Source organism: Amblyomma americanum, chromosome 1, assembly GCF_052857255.1.
Source record: "Amblyomma americanum isolate KBUSLIRL-KWMA chromosome 1, ASM5285725v1, whole genome shotgun sequence".
NCBI classification, from domain to species: Eukaryota; Metazoa; Arthropoda; class Arachnida; order Ixodida; family Ixodidae; genus Amblyomma; species Amblyomma americanum.
Window position 1 is genome coordinate 390,545,487 of NC_135497.1, and position 18,395 is coordinate 390,563,881.

At 44.2% G+C, this 18,395-nt stretch overlaps 1 long non-coding RNA gene across 1 annotated transcript; it reads left to right on the forward strand.

Annotated features, from left to right (window-relative positions):
• The first annotated feature begins 2,560 nt into the window (after positions 1-2,560).
• LOC144101903 (uncharacterized) lies at positions 2,561-14,330 on the forward strand. The gene is made up of 4 exons (XR_013308097.1): positions 2,561-2,766; positions 3,792-3,912; positions 12,739-12,895; positions 14,181-14,330. It is a non-coding gene; the product is annotated as an uncharacterized LOC144101903 (long non-coding RNA).
• The last annotated feature ends 4,065 nt before the right edge of the window (positions 14,331-18,395 follow it).

An 18,395-nucleotide genomic window follows, 5' to 3' on the forward strand; every position in this document is an offset into this window, starting at 1 on the left:
GTATTCCCGCCTTCGGCCTACATGGGTCCCGTGTGGAAAATACAGGGGCTAACCTTTGGGCTGCACAGTGGCGAAGCGTTGTAGGCATGCAGTTTGGGCTGTCTGAGCAACGCCTACGTTGGTCCCGCATGGGCTAGGCGTGGGCCCATTTGTCATTTCCGCATCTTCCCCGCCTCTATCCTAAACAGGGTATGAAATGGCTAAGTATGGGCTGTATGCATGCCACCACAGATACATGCGGGCAACAGTGCGGGCTCTATCATGGTTCAGTGTGGGCAGCCCCTCTTGGGGCTGCCCGTGCAGCGCCTTGAGGGAGCCACGGTGGTTTTGTGTGGGCAGAGAGATAGTATTCCCGTCTTCGGCCTACATGGGTCCCGTGTGGAAAATATAGGGGCTAAACTTTGGGCTGCACAACGGCGAAGCGTTGTAGGCATGCAGTTTGGGCTGTCTAAGCAACGCCTACGTTGGTCCCGCATGGGCTAGGCGTGGGCACATTTGTCATTTCCGCATCTTCCCCGCCTCTATCCTAAACAGGGTATGAAAGGGCTAAGTATGGGCTGTATGCATGCCACCACAGATACATGCGGGCAACAGTGAGGGCTCTATCATGGTTCAGTGTGGGCAGCCCCTCTTGGGGCTTCCCGTGCAGCGCCTTGAGGGAGCCACGGTGGTTTTGTGTGGGCAGAGAGATAGTATTCCCGCCTTCGGCCTACATGGGTCCCGTGTGGAAAATACAGGGGCTAACCTTTGGGCTGCACAGCGGCGAAGCGTTGTAGGCATGCAGTTTGGGCTGTCTAAGCAACGCCTACGTTGGTCCCGCATGGGCTAGGCGTGGGCACATTTGTCATTTCCGCATCTTCCCCGCCTCTATCCTAAACAGGGTATGAAAGGGCTAAGTATGGGCTGTATGCATGCCACCACAGATACATGCGGGGCAACAGTGCGGGCTCTATCATGGTTCAGTGTGGGCAGCCCCTCTTGGGGCTTCCCGTGCAGCGCCTTGAGGGAGCCACGGTGGTTTTGTGTGGGCAGAGAGATAGTATTCCCGCCTTCGGCCTACATGGGTCCCGTGTGGAAAATATAGGGGCTAAACTTTGGGCTGCACAGCGGCGAAGCGTTGTAGGCATGCAGTTTGGGCTGTCTGAGCAACGCCTACGTTGGTCCCGCATGGGCTAGGCGTGGGCACGTTTGTCATTTCCGCATCTTCCCCGCCTTTATCCTAACCAGGGTATGAAAGGGCTAAGCATGGGCTGCATGCAGTTCGTGTGCATAAAATATGGGGTTACATGATGGTGAAGTGCGGGCAAACCCAATAGAGGCGGCCCCTGCAGCACCCTCAAGGATCCAAGGAGGCTAGATGCGTGTGGGCAAACATACAATATTCCCGCCTACAGCCTACAAAGGCACTGCGTAGAAAATACGTGGGTGGCGCATGGGCATATATCAGCCATTCCCACACCTTCCCCGCCTACATATCTGGTAGAAAAGGGCTATGTGTGGACTATGCAGTGGCAAAATGTGTGTGCGTGAACCTGGGCTATACGACGGTGAATTGCGGGCAACCGCGATGGGGGCTTGCCGTGAATCACTCTGACGACACTGTGTGTGGAAACAGGAGTATATTTCAGCCTGTAGCCTTCGTAAGTCCTGCGTCGATTATTCTGGAGTTTGCAGTGCAGAAACATCACGCGTAATGTTACCGATGGTTGCCCGGCGACACCTATGGACATGTAGTTGCACTTACATTAGCCTGGCTGCATATCCTACATTACATGTAAAAGGGCTGCATGGGTACCACAGCGATGGAGCATGGGCGCATGGGTGAAGTGCGGGCATATATTATATTCGCAGTATATGGGCTGCCACTCAGCACGTTGATGAAGCCAGACGAATGTGGGCAAATAGCTTGCATTCCCGCGTTCAAGCTAAATATATTCTGCATAGAATATGGAATTAAGCATGTAATTTAAGTTATATGCGCTTCAAAATCGCAAACCATATAGGTAGACGAATTCCGGCTGCCAGCAATAACTGAGGCGGTCCCCTCTTCCGACCTGGTACAAACGGTTCTTGTCAGTTTTGTTGGGGGTCATTTGATAATTTGAATTTTTTATGGTCCCTTATTGTTTGTATAATTTGAGATTTTGCAGTAATACACATTTTGTTGAAATCTACAATAGCACCTTCGAGATTAACTTTTTTTTCTTGAATTTGAGTAAACCAGACTTGTTCTCCAGATCATATCTTTCTAGCATAAGGCGAAATGTGGTTTACGAGAAATTTGGTGCTGTGCTAAAAAATATGCAGTGAAAGCTCGTTAATCCGGTCGGCAAAAGACCAGAAAGAAAAGAGAAAAACTAAGAAAACAATTTGTAATGTTGTTCTGCAAGGAGCTGAAACATTGTCGCCTGCTTTTGACATGAAAACTGGCTGGAAATGATGCACGGAGGCGCGGAGCGCCTTAGTCTAACTGCAATTTTGTAACAGTTCGCAGTATATATTTACCATGCGTGCTCCGTGCTGCTGCTGTTCGTGCGCTGTTTGTGTCTGGTTTCAAAATCGTTCCTTCAAACTTCCGTTTGGATTTCCTGCTTATCGTAGCTTGCGCCGCGTGTCAGCAATGCAGCCGTTCGCGTACTTGGTGAAAAGTCACCACGCCGAGAAGCATGGAGCCGTTTCATATTGACAACACGTTCGGCTTCAACCGTAGCCGCTGCGAAGCAAGAGAATAAAGCGGTTACTGGAATGCGTAGTCTTCGTTTCCAGGTGAGACCCATAGTGTAGCGCAAGAGTGCGTGCAATTTGCCACCGCGTAAATAATCGAGCGAGCGCAAAGGCGAGAAGACGCGGAAGGGACGAGGCTCTGTCAGCTCTGTCCTGTTCGTTTCCCTTCGGCATTGCGCGTGAGTCACTGGTTGTTTCCGCGGCAGCAAAGTTGCATTCCACATCGAATCATCAAACTGCTGGTCCGTCAGTGTTCACAGTGTATGCGTTGCGACGCGAGCGCCGAGGTGTATGCATAGATGCGTTTGCTGAATGGCAGGCACGCGTAGGAGTCCTAATTGTAAATGTGGCAATTGTATACCGCCCAGCAAGGCTCGTCACTATGTTTTGGGCTTTCGTTAAGGTGGTTGCCCGACTTCCTGTTCATTATTCGACGTGGGACGGGATCGTGCACTGCCTGCACGCGTGTTTTTGACGCCAGTGTCGGCCCGTTGCGGACTGCCGATAGCGTGCGCCGCGCGGTCTGTTTAGCGTTCTGTTATTCGCTACGCGTATGTGCGTCTTTATAGTGATCTGATGTAGCGTCTTAAGGTTAGAACACACCTCTACGAGCCGATTACACCAGCTGTCAAGCTCAGAGTGGGAGGGGTGTGACGCGTCAAGGCATGCAAGCGACTGAGTGAATTGAAGCGACGCGTCACTGCGATACCACAACAGGTAGCTGCCTGTGCAATCGCTTTTGTAACATTGGTAACGTTGCCTGCAGCTGTAAAGTTCTTTTAGTTGCTGGCGGCCGTGAATAAAAATCATTGCTAAATGATGACGAAGAAGTAGCCCTAGAAATAGAGCGCTTTGTAGCCCTTTCAAATTAAGTGGTTTCGAATAACCTAGGTAGTACAGAGCTTATCATAAAAACTAGTGTGAGCAAGTGGCGTTATGTATTTGAAGTTTGGCTGTTTAAACATTTTCTTGTGGTTGTGTGAAATGCCAGCAATACAAATAATTATCAGGAAGTGCCAAGCATTGTGGGTGCAAAATACACAGCTGGAAATTATGATGTTATGCAGGTGAAGTGCCTTCTCTTCAGTAGTGAAGAGGTCTGAAAAGAGCTTCATCGGAGATGTCTCCACTGTCCAGATTTGGGGCTGTTCTTGTCTGTGCCCGTTCAGCGTACATTGCAGAGCACAAGTATGTGTCGAGTTTTCTCGGATCTGTTTTTTTTCACCTCTGCATTAAGATGTGTGTTGCAATGTCTGCTTTGGACCAGAACGTTGATGGCATGTATTGGCATTCCCCTATTCAAAATAACGTGTGTGTCTCTTCTCAATAGGTCATCTTTAGATAGTGCCAGTTTCATGCTCAGAAAGAAGCAGTGCTTAAATACAGGTGGGTCTCGGCTGGCCTCGGAACCCTTATAAAACTAGCGAGGAATCTGAGACTCCCTGTACTAGAATGTAGGGAGCGTATGAATCCGAAGCAAGCAACCAATTTTATTTTTCTTTTTAGTGGTTTTTGAAACATTTCTCCTGTCATTTTTAAAATTTCGTGGTGATTTTTAGCAAGAATCATTAACATGTTTTCTTATAGCTAAGATGCAAAAAATGCAACGTTGACTGCACAACACACAGGGTGCAAGAAAAAGAGAAACCCGCACCCTCATACCACGATTGAGTCCAGAGCTGGCCGCTCAGCTCCAAGGCTACACAGCAACAACGAGCACACTGGCATAGCCTCAGCTCAGCTGCTTTCTCTCTGTCCCTCTCTAGTTCCCTCCCCACCTGTTCTCGAGTCACTAGAAACCCCCTTCAATGCAGCCAGGCTTTAAAAAATGCCAATATGAAGTAATGGGCTACAGGGCAGCATTCTAAGGTGATATTACAGCATGAGAACAATGCTTTTATTCTTTTTTCCTCTAGTATCCATCTCCCATGGCACTCGTCATAGACAATCATAGTAGAAGGATAACCATGTCAAGCTTCTGCAGTAATGCCGGTGTCACATGGCACTCCTCTGAGACTGGTCCAGCAAATACGTCTTATTTCACTTGATGAAAAGAATATGAATGGTGTTATATAGTGCAGCTATAAATGCACATCAAAGATGAAACATTAATTGGACTTGACATTTTCTCTTCTGTGGCCTCTCACTGTATAACGAAAGTAGAAACAGTGCTAATTTTTACACAAACCACACAGAAAGAACAGACAGGACAGCGCCCGTCCTGTCTGTTCTTTCTGTGTTGTTTATGTAAAAATTAGCGCTGTTTTTACTTTTGTTACACAATGTTACACCAACTAGTCCAGCAAGAGGTACTGTTAAAAGAACTTTTTACTGTAGTTGCAATATCTGTACTGCCTCTAGATCTGAGTGGAAAATAAGCACTGTCTACTGCAAACTACTTCAAGGTTTCTTGAATTATAGCCTGTGCACAAAAAAGCTAAAAGTGCTAAATGAAAAAGGTGAATGTTCACCATAAATTGTTACCTCGGTGATTATCTTGGTCAGTTTTGATTTTTTTGCCATTTCACTTGCTTGGTGATGACACTGTGCAAGTTCAGTGAATATACTTGCTCTAATACACTTACAGGAAATTAGGAGCTTGTAGTGACCTGTTTGACTCAGCCTTTCGGCATGCTACCTGATATCATAGTTCAACAAATCTTGAAAGAAACTGCATATACTATGGACACCAGATGTTTGCTTGCGTCTTTTTTCAAATGCCTTAGACGTTAATGTCCAGGCGTGGACAGAAGTAAACGGAGCGTGCCGCACAAGAAAGAACTGCTTTTCAGCGCCGCCTACCAAAACCACACGTAAGCTCAAAATCGCGACACGCATATGCAGGCCCCCGACCAGCGCAACCCTCTCATTGCTCCGCTTGCCTCGAATTCGGCCGTAGTCAGGGTCACGCTGATGATGATTATGGTCGGATGGTTGTGCCCTTAGTAGCGAGCGGGCATTTCGGAGCGCACAGACCGCTGCCCTTGATGCCACAAATCCCGCGGGGGCGACGCTATCATTATGTTGTTTCATCTGTGGCAGCTGTAGGCACGTTTCCATCGCAAATAGCACGCGTCCTTCAAACTTTAGTTGCCTCTGGGATTCATTTCCATCTCGCTATAGACCAAATAAACTCAAAAACACTCGATCCATTACCGCAGCTTCGGGTTCTTTTAATACAGTTACCGTTCATTTTCGGCTTGCACCTACGAGGAACCGACGGAGGGCAAAGCATGCGCCCTGTGTGTCTGTACTGCACCACAGTGCTCCTGCATTGGAACCTAGCCTAGGAGGTCTGCCTAAAATGAGATGAAACCGCCGCTTTTGGCGCTTTTTGCAGCGCGATCCAGCGTCTCAAGGATAGTGACTGCTTCCAAATGTGCTGGATGCAGCTGTTCGGTTTCCACACCTATATTCTCAAACAGACCAATGTCTATATGTAACTGGTAGCAGTGAAGTAATGCAGCTCGCACAGAAGAGTTTGGATCGCTTGCCGGCTTCTGTCATGGCTCATACTCTGATTAGTGGGCGATCACGGGCACCTATATGCCGAATTTCGCACGCGGGGCACGCAACAGTGACGCACTGCTGCCACAGCATTCGTGTGGGTGAGACAGCGGGTGCTTGTAGTCATCCTAAGATCCGAAGGTGCATGCAAAGTGTTTACCATGAGCTCTGCTCTGCACATGACAGCGCGATACGCAGCGCACTGTCTCAGTGGTGATAAGAGCAGGATCCAGTATAGGGGCAGTTTGTTTCGAGGGAGACAGGCAGGGTGCATGCACTAGTGCTGCGCCAGCGCCTGGTAGGGACAAGGCGAATCATCAGTGATAACTGAAGAAAATTAACACAAAACTGCGGCAGTATGCCGAGTGTTTCGAGCGCGTTTGCTTGCGAGTGAGACGCAGCAGAGTCCCAGCGGCAGCAAAAGTTCGAAACATGCGGGTTGTTTGCGGCGCAAACACGCCTCCAGCTGTCTCAAACGAAGCGGCTTAATGGTAGAGGCGTCCCCGCGCAATTTGCCTTATCAAGACAGCGGTCTTTGTTTTCCGAAATGTTCGCTAGCTACACAGAGCACGACCATTCGATCATGATCATTATCAGCACGACACAGACGCCGGACGAATGCGAGGCAAGCGGAGCATTGAGAGGGTCGCGCCGGAAGCGGGCCTGCTCATGCACGTGGCGATTTCGAACTTTCGTCTGGTTTGGCTAGGCGGCGTTGACACGCAGTTCTTGTGCGGCGCGCTCCGTCTACTTCTGTCCGCACCTGCACATGGACCACCCCGTGATATTTGCTCTATGACTGGTAAATAATTTATAATTGACTTTCTCCTTGTTGTTTCAGTATTATAAACCGAACGATGGCTGCGACGTGTAGTTGGTTTTAAGGTCATGTCAAAAGCAAGAAAACTGGTAATATAACTGCTGCTATGGCAATTGTTATCATTCCAGCTTTTGAAACAGGCTGTTTTAGGTGTTGTAGTGCATGAAAATTGCATATCAACATTTATATTGTAGCCTTTTTCATGCCTCAGCAGACCTAAAGGCCAACTATGCATCACAGCCATCATTCGGCTGATCAAGCCTAAACAACATCAGAGAAGGGAATGGAATTATAAATTATTTAATGGTAGGCAAATACCACTTGGGGATTTATGTATTCTAATGTCTAATGCAGCGTTTAAAAAATATGTGACCAAAGTTACGTTTTTATAGTCCTTGAAACTTATTTTTTAGGTGTTGTCTATTTCACTGTTCTCAATTTGCAGAGTTAGCAGTGTTCAGTACTGCTTACCTTCTTTTGGTTGTTCTCTTTTCATTCATTGGTTAGGCCCTGTTTTCCTGTGTTATTTTGTGTCCTGTAATCGCATAGTGCATCCCTTCTTTTTGGTTTGTGCACCACTTCTGTTCAGTGTTCTTTTTTGTGGCAGGCCTCATGAGACCTGGCAGCTTTCCTTTCATTTTTGCCTTCTCCTCTGACGGTGCTCATGGCACTAGACAAAATATAGTTTACTGAAAGGCTGAATTCTAAATTGTACAGCATCATTAAGGTGCCCTCTTCCTTTTTAGCACATGCCAATAATGGTGATACCTACTGTTTGCCAAGAATCTTACATTGACACAAATGTGTTTCACAAGTGCAGGGCATGCTTTGCTCTCATGTAGAGTTTGTGCATTTACAGTGTATAGTTTGTACATGGTCTCTTAGTTGGTGACTGACACAGTGGCCTCATTGGCTGAATTTTATATTATTATGAAGGTTAGAATTTGTTTTTCTCACTGCTGATGAGCTTTACAGGAACTTATGATGCCTTCAACAGTCATGTCTTTTTTATTGCTTTAGTTAGGATACTGAGGCTCAAATGAGCGAGCATCTGAGGCCAAAATACCAGTATAACTTTGTGCCGTTTGTCAGCTTCTTTTAGGATGTGCATAACTGTTCAAGCAGGAAATAATTTCAGGTCTTAGTGGTCCTTCATTTGTTTTTGCTTTTCAGCCTTTATGCCAGATGTCAGATTTTGGAGGGTAGTTTGTCACATCCTTCATCATTGAAGTAGGTAGCACAATGTACCAGCCGTGACAATTGGTCATTATAACTAAGCACCCCACCCTCCCTTTATGAGCACACCAAAGCTGAGATCTGATGGCAACTTTGCTGAGTATTGACACCTGAAGTTGTCTTGTTACAAGCATATTGTTATGGACCAGTTTAAAATTTCCTTATGCTATTGGGTTCAAATCATGTTTTTGCTTGCTGTCAAACTCGCTCAACGGTACTTTCATTGTGAAAATTAGTATAACACTTGGAAAAGGCAGCCAGGTCCTTCATTGAATGTGAGTGGTGCACACTGGAATCCTGCTCCTGCAGCAAATCGTGTGGGTCATATTGGAGGTTGTGTTAAAAATTAATGAAGCATAGATATGAAAATGGTGATACACAGTTATTACCATTTTGTGGCCCTTGACCAATTTCTGTCTTTTAAAGGCACTGTACTAAAAAGAAACTGAAGTGCACTGGAGCCGCTGGAAACCTTTTGTGGGAAAAAAGGCATACTGACTGCTCATGACAATTTGGTGATTGTGCAAAATTTCAAAATGACCATTTTCTACTTCTTTATGAACATGTACTCTCTAGTGTCACATAAGGTGTAATGACAGAACTTGTATAATTTTTCTTTGCACTTCAGTTTTGTTTCTATTTATATTTTGTATTTCTTAGCTTGAACACCACAGGCCATGCACTCCTGTATTACTTTGTATAAGGAAACAGTGGCAAGTCAAGTGTCTCTACGTGTGGGCCCCTCGTTGAACACTATTCTAAGGCACTAAGTTGTTTGCCTTGGACTATATCAATAGTTCATGCGCTTCTAGCTGAAAAAATAATGTTTCGTTCAATTTTGACTACAAGAACTTTGCTAACCAGGCAGCATGTTGAGGACACGTTAGATTTACTACAGGTCAACCGGCATTAGTGCCTTGCTTGACAAGGGCATGGGCAAGAACTGCAATTAGCAAATTGCTCTTACCAGTCACTGCGAAGCCGCCGCGGTGGCTGAGTGGTTATGGCACTCGGCTGCTGGCCTGAAAGACGCGAATTCAATCCCGGCCGCGGCGGTCAAATTTCGATGAAGGCGAAATTCTTGAGGCCCGTGTACTGTGCGGTGTCAGAGCACTCTAAAGAACCCCAGGTACTCGAAACTTCTGGAGCCCTTCATTACCGTGTCTCTCATAGCCTGAGTCGCTTTGGGACGTTAAACCTATATAAACCAAACCATAAACCAAACCAGTCACCGCGTGTTGATTTAAACAGTGGCAGTGTTCCTACTATTTTATTTTCAGTATTTGCTACCACACATACTAATCTGCGATTTTCAAGGATGAAGTCAAATTTTTTCAATAATTGTGGAGTTAAAGTTGCATGTTCTAAAATTCGAGGCAAGCAGTTGCCTTTTGTACTTCACACTGCTATCAGAACTCACCACTATTGCATGACACCATCAACGTCAAGGTGCAAGTCTTGTGTTGGTAATAAACGAAATGATTTCTTACTTTCTTGCTTCAACAGGCGTTAAAGCATACTGCTGTTGTTGCTATGAAGCGTACAAATACAATTATTATCATATTCCTGGCTGCAAATATGGCTAAGAATTTTTATATGCGTGTTCTTTTTCCTTTAGGTGTATCTAAATTCAAGGTAGAGAAGGCAATGTATTACATCGTGAAAGGAATCCCAAAAGATGCTGTATTTCACAAGAGAACTGCCATTCCCATCTGGTCAACAGAAGCAGTTGTACTATGCAGTTCCAGTGGCAAGTGCTCAGGAGGTGGCAGCGGAAGGCAAGGAAAAGGTTCTCCACAAAGCTAAGCATAGAGGGCTGGGATAGTCGGTTCTGGGAATTACGAGACATCATTCCAGCGCACAAAAAATATGTCCGGTGTCCGTGGTGTCTATCCTCTTCGTTCGTGTATTTTTGTGCGCTGGAGTGTGAAAAATGGATGAACTGAGAGGTAATTGCTAGCTGTAGCTGGATTTATCTCAGGGGCATATACTCACTCCATCAGTGTATGTGAGAATTACGACTCAGGTTTGTTAGGGGTTTATAATATGAAAGCGCCAAACAAAGGATAATGCCAAACATACAAGGCGTGATCAAATAATTGTAGATGTCTTCATGTGAAAGTTTATTTACAGGAGGTTGATTGATGGTTTCAGTTAGCTCGTGTGAGGATAAAAGCAGCTTAAAAGCCTAGGCTCTATGTGCAGTGCGGCAGTGCATGATCAGTGAAATTACTCATAAGGAATAACTATTAGTGGATATCTACTTCTCATGCCATGGAAACAGAAGACGGACGGTACTTAGCAGTCATTTGCCCTGAAGCTTGGATTTTAGGTACTGAGGCCTAAGTGATGCTGACTCAGTATAGGCATTCGTGGGTGCCGCCACATTTGCCATCGTCCATGAATCCTCTGGTTACTTCTACTTAACAACGAAAATTTGTATGTTATAACTTGTAGCCATCACTGAAAGCATTTTGCATGGAAATAAGCTTGAATTGAATGCTAGCTGGCCTATTGTTTAACTGTCAGATGCCATGATGGAAGTTACTGTTAGAGTCCATCATGTAGCCCATAATGAGCCCCTGTTTGCCCTTACCTTCTCTGCTCTCTTGTCTAGCTGTTATGCATACAGTTTTACAAATCACGTTCTAACTTCGGCTACTTCAGTTTACATGTAATAAGATTTTGGCTACTTTTTACTCAAGCATAGGTGTGCTTGAGAACTCTTTCGCTAGCTTTGCTGCATGCTTTGTAAAAATAGTTTGTAGTATTGAATATGACATAGCATATCTTAGCCACTTTTTTCACACTTAGCAGGGACGGCCCGGTGGGGCCTGTAGAGATGGCTCGAAGCGGTTGCAATACTTTGTTGCATACATGTTGGGAGGAATCATGTGACTTGTGAGTTATGTATATGTGTGGCAGTAAACATTGCTACTTTGGAAAAGGCGCCGGTCTGCCAATGTCAGCGAAGCTTAACGAACCCCACTTGGTCTAAACTAATTTGGAGCCCTGCACTGCAGTGTCCTGAAGCCATTATTGTTTTCTGCCTTGCTGTGAGAAGCGGCTCTTGCAAGTGATCTGCCTGCTTAGAACCAGTCAACTTGTTAAGCTTATTCACTTAACTCATAATCAACTCGGACATTTTTTAAACCTGGAACCCTAACGACTGGATGCACCAAAAGAAGTGCATCTCACTGGAAGACAGGGCGTGCTAGGCACTATAGTGGGCAATGCACAGTACGCAGATTCTAGTGTGGGTTTTGTATGTGTGCAAGTGTCTGCAGGTACTCTGCAGTCAACTGCACCAGAGGCTCAGGATGTGTATAGCAAGCTATACCTAAACAAAACTCATGTGCGCTCAGGCAGCTTTGGTTTTAATACATTCAGCAGGAAAAATAATCTGGCAGCTTTTTTTTTGCACATCTGTTAGGGTTTTACCAGTGCCAGAGTTCATCGCATCTTGTTTAAGGTTTCCTTTCGAATCATTAACATTCCACGCTTGTCATTTTGTATGTGGCATTCAGCTGAAAATAAATTTCAGCAGTCGGCTTTTTATGCTTTGCTGCCACTTTTTTGGAAGAAATGAAGAGGAATGGCCTTCTAAATAGATGCAGCCAGCCTTGCAGTGCTTTGCAGTTCTGCACCCTGTGCGCATAAAAAGTCTCAATACGTGGATTTGTCACCCTGAAATATACTCGCCTCTGATATTTTTTTTAGTCGAACTACATCTTATCTCCTTTTTGTGCCCATCTTTATGGGCATCTTGTAATCATTTCTGTAATTCCTTGATTTCTCTTATTTTTTGTTTTCTGCAGCAGTAGAATTTTCATATCAATTTATTTCTCTAGGCTACCAAGTATTAGTATCTCTGAGCCTCGTAATGAATCAAATTACCGGAGATGCTAGAGTGCTGTTGATTGTCTCAGAAAGTCTGACTGTGTTAGAAGGACTGTCATGCTCAATATCAGCTGCAATGCTAAAATATGATAGGAATTCAGATAATGATGCAGGCGTACCCAACTGTATTGTAAATATATGCAGTTAGCTATGAATACAAAAGAAAAACACAACGCAATAATTCACATTTTCATTTACACAGCATGATGATGAACAGGGGCAAGGGAGGAGGCACCTCAGTGTTTTTCGGTGTCTTCCCCCTTGTCCGTGTTCATCGTACTGTGTGAATGAATGTGTGAAATACTTGCTCATCCAGAGACTGATTTCAAGCAAATTAATGCAAGTTGGGTGCTTTATGTGAGTAGCATTGATTTACTATAAAGCAGAAGATAGTTGATTTACTGCAGAGGCATTGCAAGTCGTATTGAATGTGTACTGTATGTTTGCACCACTGAGCTAAATTTAATAGCAGTATTTGCTGGTTTTCTTTGCACAGTGATTATTATAGTGTATTTCACACAAATTCGTGATTTTGTTCTGTTGTTCTTCAGGCATTGTGGCTACACAGCTGAAGTCAAGCTGCTATCAGGGAAATTCAACCTATTCAACTTTGTCAGAAAAGATGCACGCTATGATGCTAGGGGCCTTCATCTTGGCTATTCTGCAAATTTTGTCTACCAATGAAGCTAAGGATGCTTTTGTGCAAATGTGAGCATTTTTTCTTTACGATACATGCTTGCTCTTAGTCTTCGGCAAGAACAGAAATGATGTGGTTATGTGCATGCTCCAATGTACAATCATGTGAAAAATTATGATGCTGCGAGTGTGTGCCACACTATGCCTAACTGCGTGCATGTGCCACCTGATGAAATGCTCGTGCCATCAAGGCCGGCGCAGCGAGATTGATGGATGTTAGTGCACCTGACTCAACATCAGGAGTGCTTGCCGTTTTACACATTTGGCATGCATTCGCTGGGATCTCTTAATTTTTCTCACGATAGTATGTCCAAACTCACAGCATCTCAATCAAGACATTCTACGGTATACCAACCGCACCAAATCTAATGGTACACCGACCACACCAGGAAACACTAAACCAAAGCACACCAGAGCCGGTATCAGACGACCGGGTCACAGCACAAAAAACCAGACCAGGACAGACTAAAGCACACCACACTACGCCACATTAGGACCCGTGTCTGAAAATCCTGGCCTGGTCGGAGCACCAGACACGGTCACACCAGAACCCGTGTTTAAAAAGCCAGTTTGGTGTAAACACCAGAAACGGGCTAGTGTTTTTTTTCGACTGGGTATATGGCATTTCTTTCACTTGTGCCTATGAACTACTGGCAACGTATTGATTCCTTTTAATATAATTTTGATGCATAGTGTTTTGTTCTGCTGTAGTTTAATTTGAGCCCTCTACATATGGTGAGTCCACTTCAGATTAAGTTGGGACTTCGAAATTGCCTCATGTTGCATTTGGATTTGTAGACCTGAAAGCTTCATTTTGTACAAGTGTATTTGAAAGAGGATTTGCTGTATATAATATCTAGCCTACTACAAGAAATTAGCACAAGCATTAGCCTTGCTGTTCATAGTGGCAGCTGGCGGTTATGTTCTTACATTACTCATTAAGCTCCAGACTACAATTTTGCCATAGTCCAAGGTGGACTTAAAGTAATGGCTTCACTTTGTCCCCCTTATCTTATTGTTTGGGAAGCGTATGCCATTGAGTCGTGCATAAAAGGAAGTTAATATGACGATGCAAAGATGGTCGTTTAGAAGACAGCAGAGAATTCTGTTATTATTAAGCTGAGTCATACCATTGTGATCATAGGTCTCTTTGAGTCCCCTGTATTATCCTGTTCTACATCCTTCTGATTTTTTGTTGACTTGCACATGGTTCCTCGAAGAGGGAGTTTTATGAATGGTTCAGTGTATGGTTTTCATGGCATAGTTCACTTTGTATATTCTGTATAGTCTATTTCAGATCAAAAAGCTAGCACTCATTGGGAGTGAGCCAGCTGATGACGCTACAAAACTTATTATGAAGACTAGTGAAGACTCCTGTGGCCCTTATGTACACATTGAAGGGGCGTGGCGAAAAAGAAGCATTTAAGAACCTACGGCTGTACAGCGCAATTTTTGGCGAGTACATGTGAATCTTCTGAAGGTTATATACACTTTGTGAACACACCATCTAATTGCAGGAAAAAGCTACTTTCAATCTACCTGGTGTGGTTTTCAGCACTTCCGTTATCAATTACTGAGTAGCCATCCAAATTTAAAGGACTATACTTACCAAATTTTTTCTTGTGCGTTTTCTTCTTTCAAACCATGCGTTAGACATTCTATACATGTATGACCACTAAATAATTTATTATTTAATGTCATAGTCATGGTTCAAAAGTGCAAACACACACGGACCAAGAGACGAGACACACAAACCAGCACTGAGCTTACAACTGATTTTTTTATTAGGAAGAAGCACGTCATATATATACACACGGAAAAACAGCGCACATGTGCGATGTCAACAAGACTCCTAGTGCTAGTAAAAGGTAAAAAACCGCTTTAAAAGCATGTGTGTATCTGCAGAACCGCTACCCACTATGTAGCATATTGATTTCTCGAAGCAATAATGTAACAGACGGCGTACTCACGCACCCATTACTTTTTCTGATAATATGAAACGCCTCAGCTACTTCTCTAGTGCGCTGGTCAGAATTTGCGAACAAGACATCAGTCTCGTCAAAAAAATGGCGTACATTTGCACGTGAAACAATGCTTAGCTAGGTTAGTTTCTTTCTTAAAGAATTAGCATGCTCCATGAGCCGCACGTTAATGCAGTAGCCAATCTGGCCTATGTAGGTAAGGCCACAGGACAGGGATTTGATACACTACGCCAGTCTTACAGGGAACACATCTATTTTCATGATTTATGTTGCAAGCATTTCTTCTGCGCCTTTCATGCTTTCTTTGAACTGCCGCCCCCACTCTTTCTAGCTTGTTAGGTGCAGGGTACAGAACCTTTACCCTATGCTTGCTCCCCACTCTTTTTAATCCGGTGCGACAGCGTGTGGACATATGACATAACCACTACCTTTCTTCTCCCTTCTTCCGAACCTTTTTCCAGCCCCGAGGTGCTTGTAGACGGTTTTCAGCTCATGGGGGACTGTCTGCACTCGAAACGAGAACTGAGTCCCGGAAACCAGCTTCCCTACATCTGTCTATTTGGGCTAAGAGACTGGGCATCATTTTATGATAAGATTTCTTTACTGCCATGCCTAAGCATCCCGTAACGATGCCACTTTTTCAAGCTTTGAATGAAAGGGCCTGTAATTCAAAAGGGGCTTTTCACTTCTAGGGGAATACTGCCAACAGACATGGTTGGGTTCGAAAGAGAATTTTTGAACTTCAGCCCCGACCCATTACGTGCAAAAACATCAAGAACATTTGACAAATTCGGGATTCACTGACCTATCCAGCACCAGGTAATCGTCCACATAACAGAAAATGCGTATGCAATAACCGGCTAGATCAGTCTCAGCTTTCATATCAACCCGGTTTAGATAAATGTTACTGAGATTGGGAGCTACCTTGGCACCTATGCACACACCCGATTTTTGCATATAAGGTCGACCATCCCACTCAACAAGCGTGTTACTCAGGTAGTAAGATAACAGTTCCAGAAAGGAACTTGTTGTGATTCAACACTCATTTTCGAGGATTCAACACTCATTTTGGAGCACGTATTCATTGTTGTCCTCTGTAATACATTGCTGAACATACTGGATTAGTTCAAAGTGTGGAACAAAATAAAACAAATCAACAACATCTATGCTTAAACCATCACATAGTGCCAGGCTCTCATTTCGGTGGAAATCAGCTACTGCCTCAGAATTATGTACGAGAAACGGATCCTTTGCGCGAAGTGACGACAAATGTTTGCAAAGATAGGTAGACACAACCAACTGCCAAGAATTGGTCTCAGATACGATTGCGCGGAAAGTAACGTTAGGCTTGTGCGTCTTAACACTAAAGAAAATTTCTAGCACCGATGTTCAGAGGAGACGATGACTTTACTTCGGAAGTTTTAAGTATGAAGGTATAGCAAAGAAAGTGAAGGAAGCTGAACAATCGGTGCTAGAAATTTTCTTTAGTGCTAAGATGCACAAGCCTAAATTTCCTTTCCGGGCAAGCGTATCTGAGCACAATTCTTGGCAGTTGTTTGTGTCTACCTATCTTCTCAAACATTTGTCGTCACTTCGCGTAAAGGATCCGTTTCTCGTACCTAATTCTGAGGCAGTAGCGGATTTCCTCCGAAATGAGAGCCGGGCACTATGTGATGAGAGCGATGAATGCGTGTTCCAAAATGAGTGTGGAATCACAACAGGATCCTTTCTTTAACTGTTATCTTGCTACCTGAGTAACACGTTTGTTGAGTGGGATGGTCGTCTTTATATGCAAAAATCGGGTGTGTGCATAGGTGCCAAGGTAGCTCCCATTCTCAGTAACATTTATCTAAGCAGGGTTGATATGAAAGTTGAGACTGATCTAGCCGGTTATTGCATATGCATTTTCTGTTATGTGGATGATTACCTGGTGCTGGCTAGGTCCGTGAATCCCGAATTTGTGTCAAATGTTCATAGTTTTGCACATAATTGGTCGGGGCTGAGGTTCACACATGAAGTCCCTTAAGAAAGAGTCTTGCAATTCCTTTATTTAAAATTCTCTTTCGAACCCAACCATGTCTGTTGGCAGTATTCCCCTTGAGTGAAAAGCTCCTTTTGAATTACAGGCCCTTTCATTCAAAGCTTGAAAAAAGTGGCATCGTTACGGGATGCTTAGGCATGGCAGTAAAGAAATCTTATCATAAAATGATGCCCAGTCTCTTAGCCCAAATAGACAGATGTAGGGAAGCTGGTTTCTGGGACTCAGTTCTCGTTTCGAGTGCAGACAAAGTCCTCCGTGAGCTGAAATCGTCTGCAAGTACCTCGGGGCTGGAAAAGGGTACGTAAGAAGGGAGAACAAAGGTAGTGGGTTATGCCATATGTCCACACGCTGTCGCACCGGATTAAAAAGAGTGGGAAGCAAGCATGGGGTAAAGGTTCTATTCCCTGCACCTAACAAGCTAGAGAGTGGGGGCGGCAGTTCAAAGAAAGCATGAAGGGCGCAAAAGAAATGCTTGCAACATAAATCATGAAAATAGATATGTTCCCTGTAAGACTGGCGTAGCGTATCAAATCCCTCAGTCCTGTGGCCTTACCTACATAGGTCAAATTGGCCGCTGCATTAACGTGCGGCTCATGGAGCACGCTAATTCTTTAGGAAAGAAACTAACCTAGCTAAGCATTGTTTCACGTGCAAATGTACACCATTTTTTGGACGATACTGATGTCTTGTTCGCTAATTCTGACCAGCGCACTAGAGAAGTAGCTGAGGCATTTCATATTATCAGAAAAAGTAATGGGTGCGTGAGTATGTCATCTGTTACATTATCGCTTCAAGAAATCAATATGCTACTTAGTGGGTAGTGGTTCTGCAGATATTCACGTGCTTTTAAAGCAGTTTTTTCTTGTACTAGCACTAGGAGTCTTGTTGACACTGCGCATGTGCGTTGTTTTTTCGTGTATGTATATATGACGTGCTTCTTCCTAATAAAAAATCTGTAGTAAGTTCAGCGCTGGTTTGTGTGTCTCGTCTCTTACATGGTCCGTATGTGTTTGCGCTTTTGAACCACCACTATGCATCAACACCAACTAGCGCAATGTGCAGTATTTCTGCAATTTAATTTCTTCTTGACGCTGTTTCGGTTTCATCAGTCGAACGATGACTGTGACGAGTAGTTGGTGTTTAATTCACATGAGGCATAAAAAATCGATTATATTGTTGCTGACAGGTCATTTTTTCTCATTCTAGGTCTTGGAAGAGGCTGGGTTAAATGTCGTAGTCAATTAAAGCTACATATCAGCGATTGTATTAGTTTTTCTAGTTGCATCATGTGACCAAAACATCAACTTCACGACAGTCGGCGTTCGGTCGATGAAACCAAAACTGCATGAGAGAAGAAATTCGATTATAAATTATTTAGCGTGGTTGTAGGCAAGTACTACCTAGTAATCCATGTATTTTATTATCTAACGCATCATTTTACAGAAGAAAACATGCAATAAATTTAGGTGTCTATAGTCCTTTAATGGCT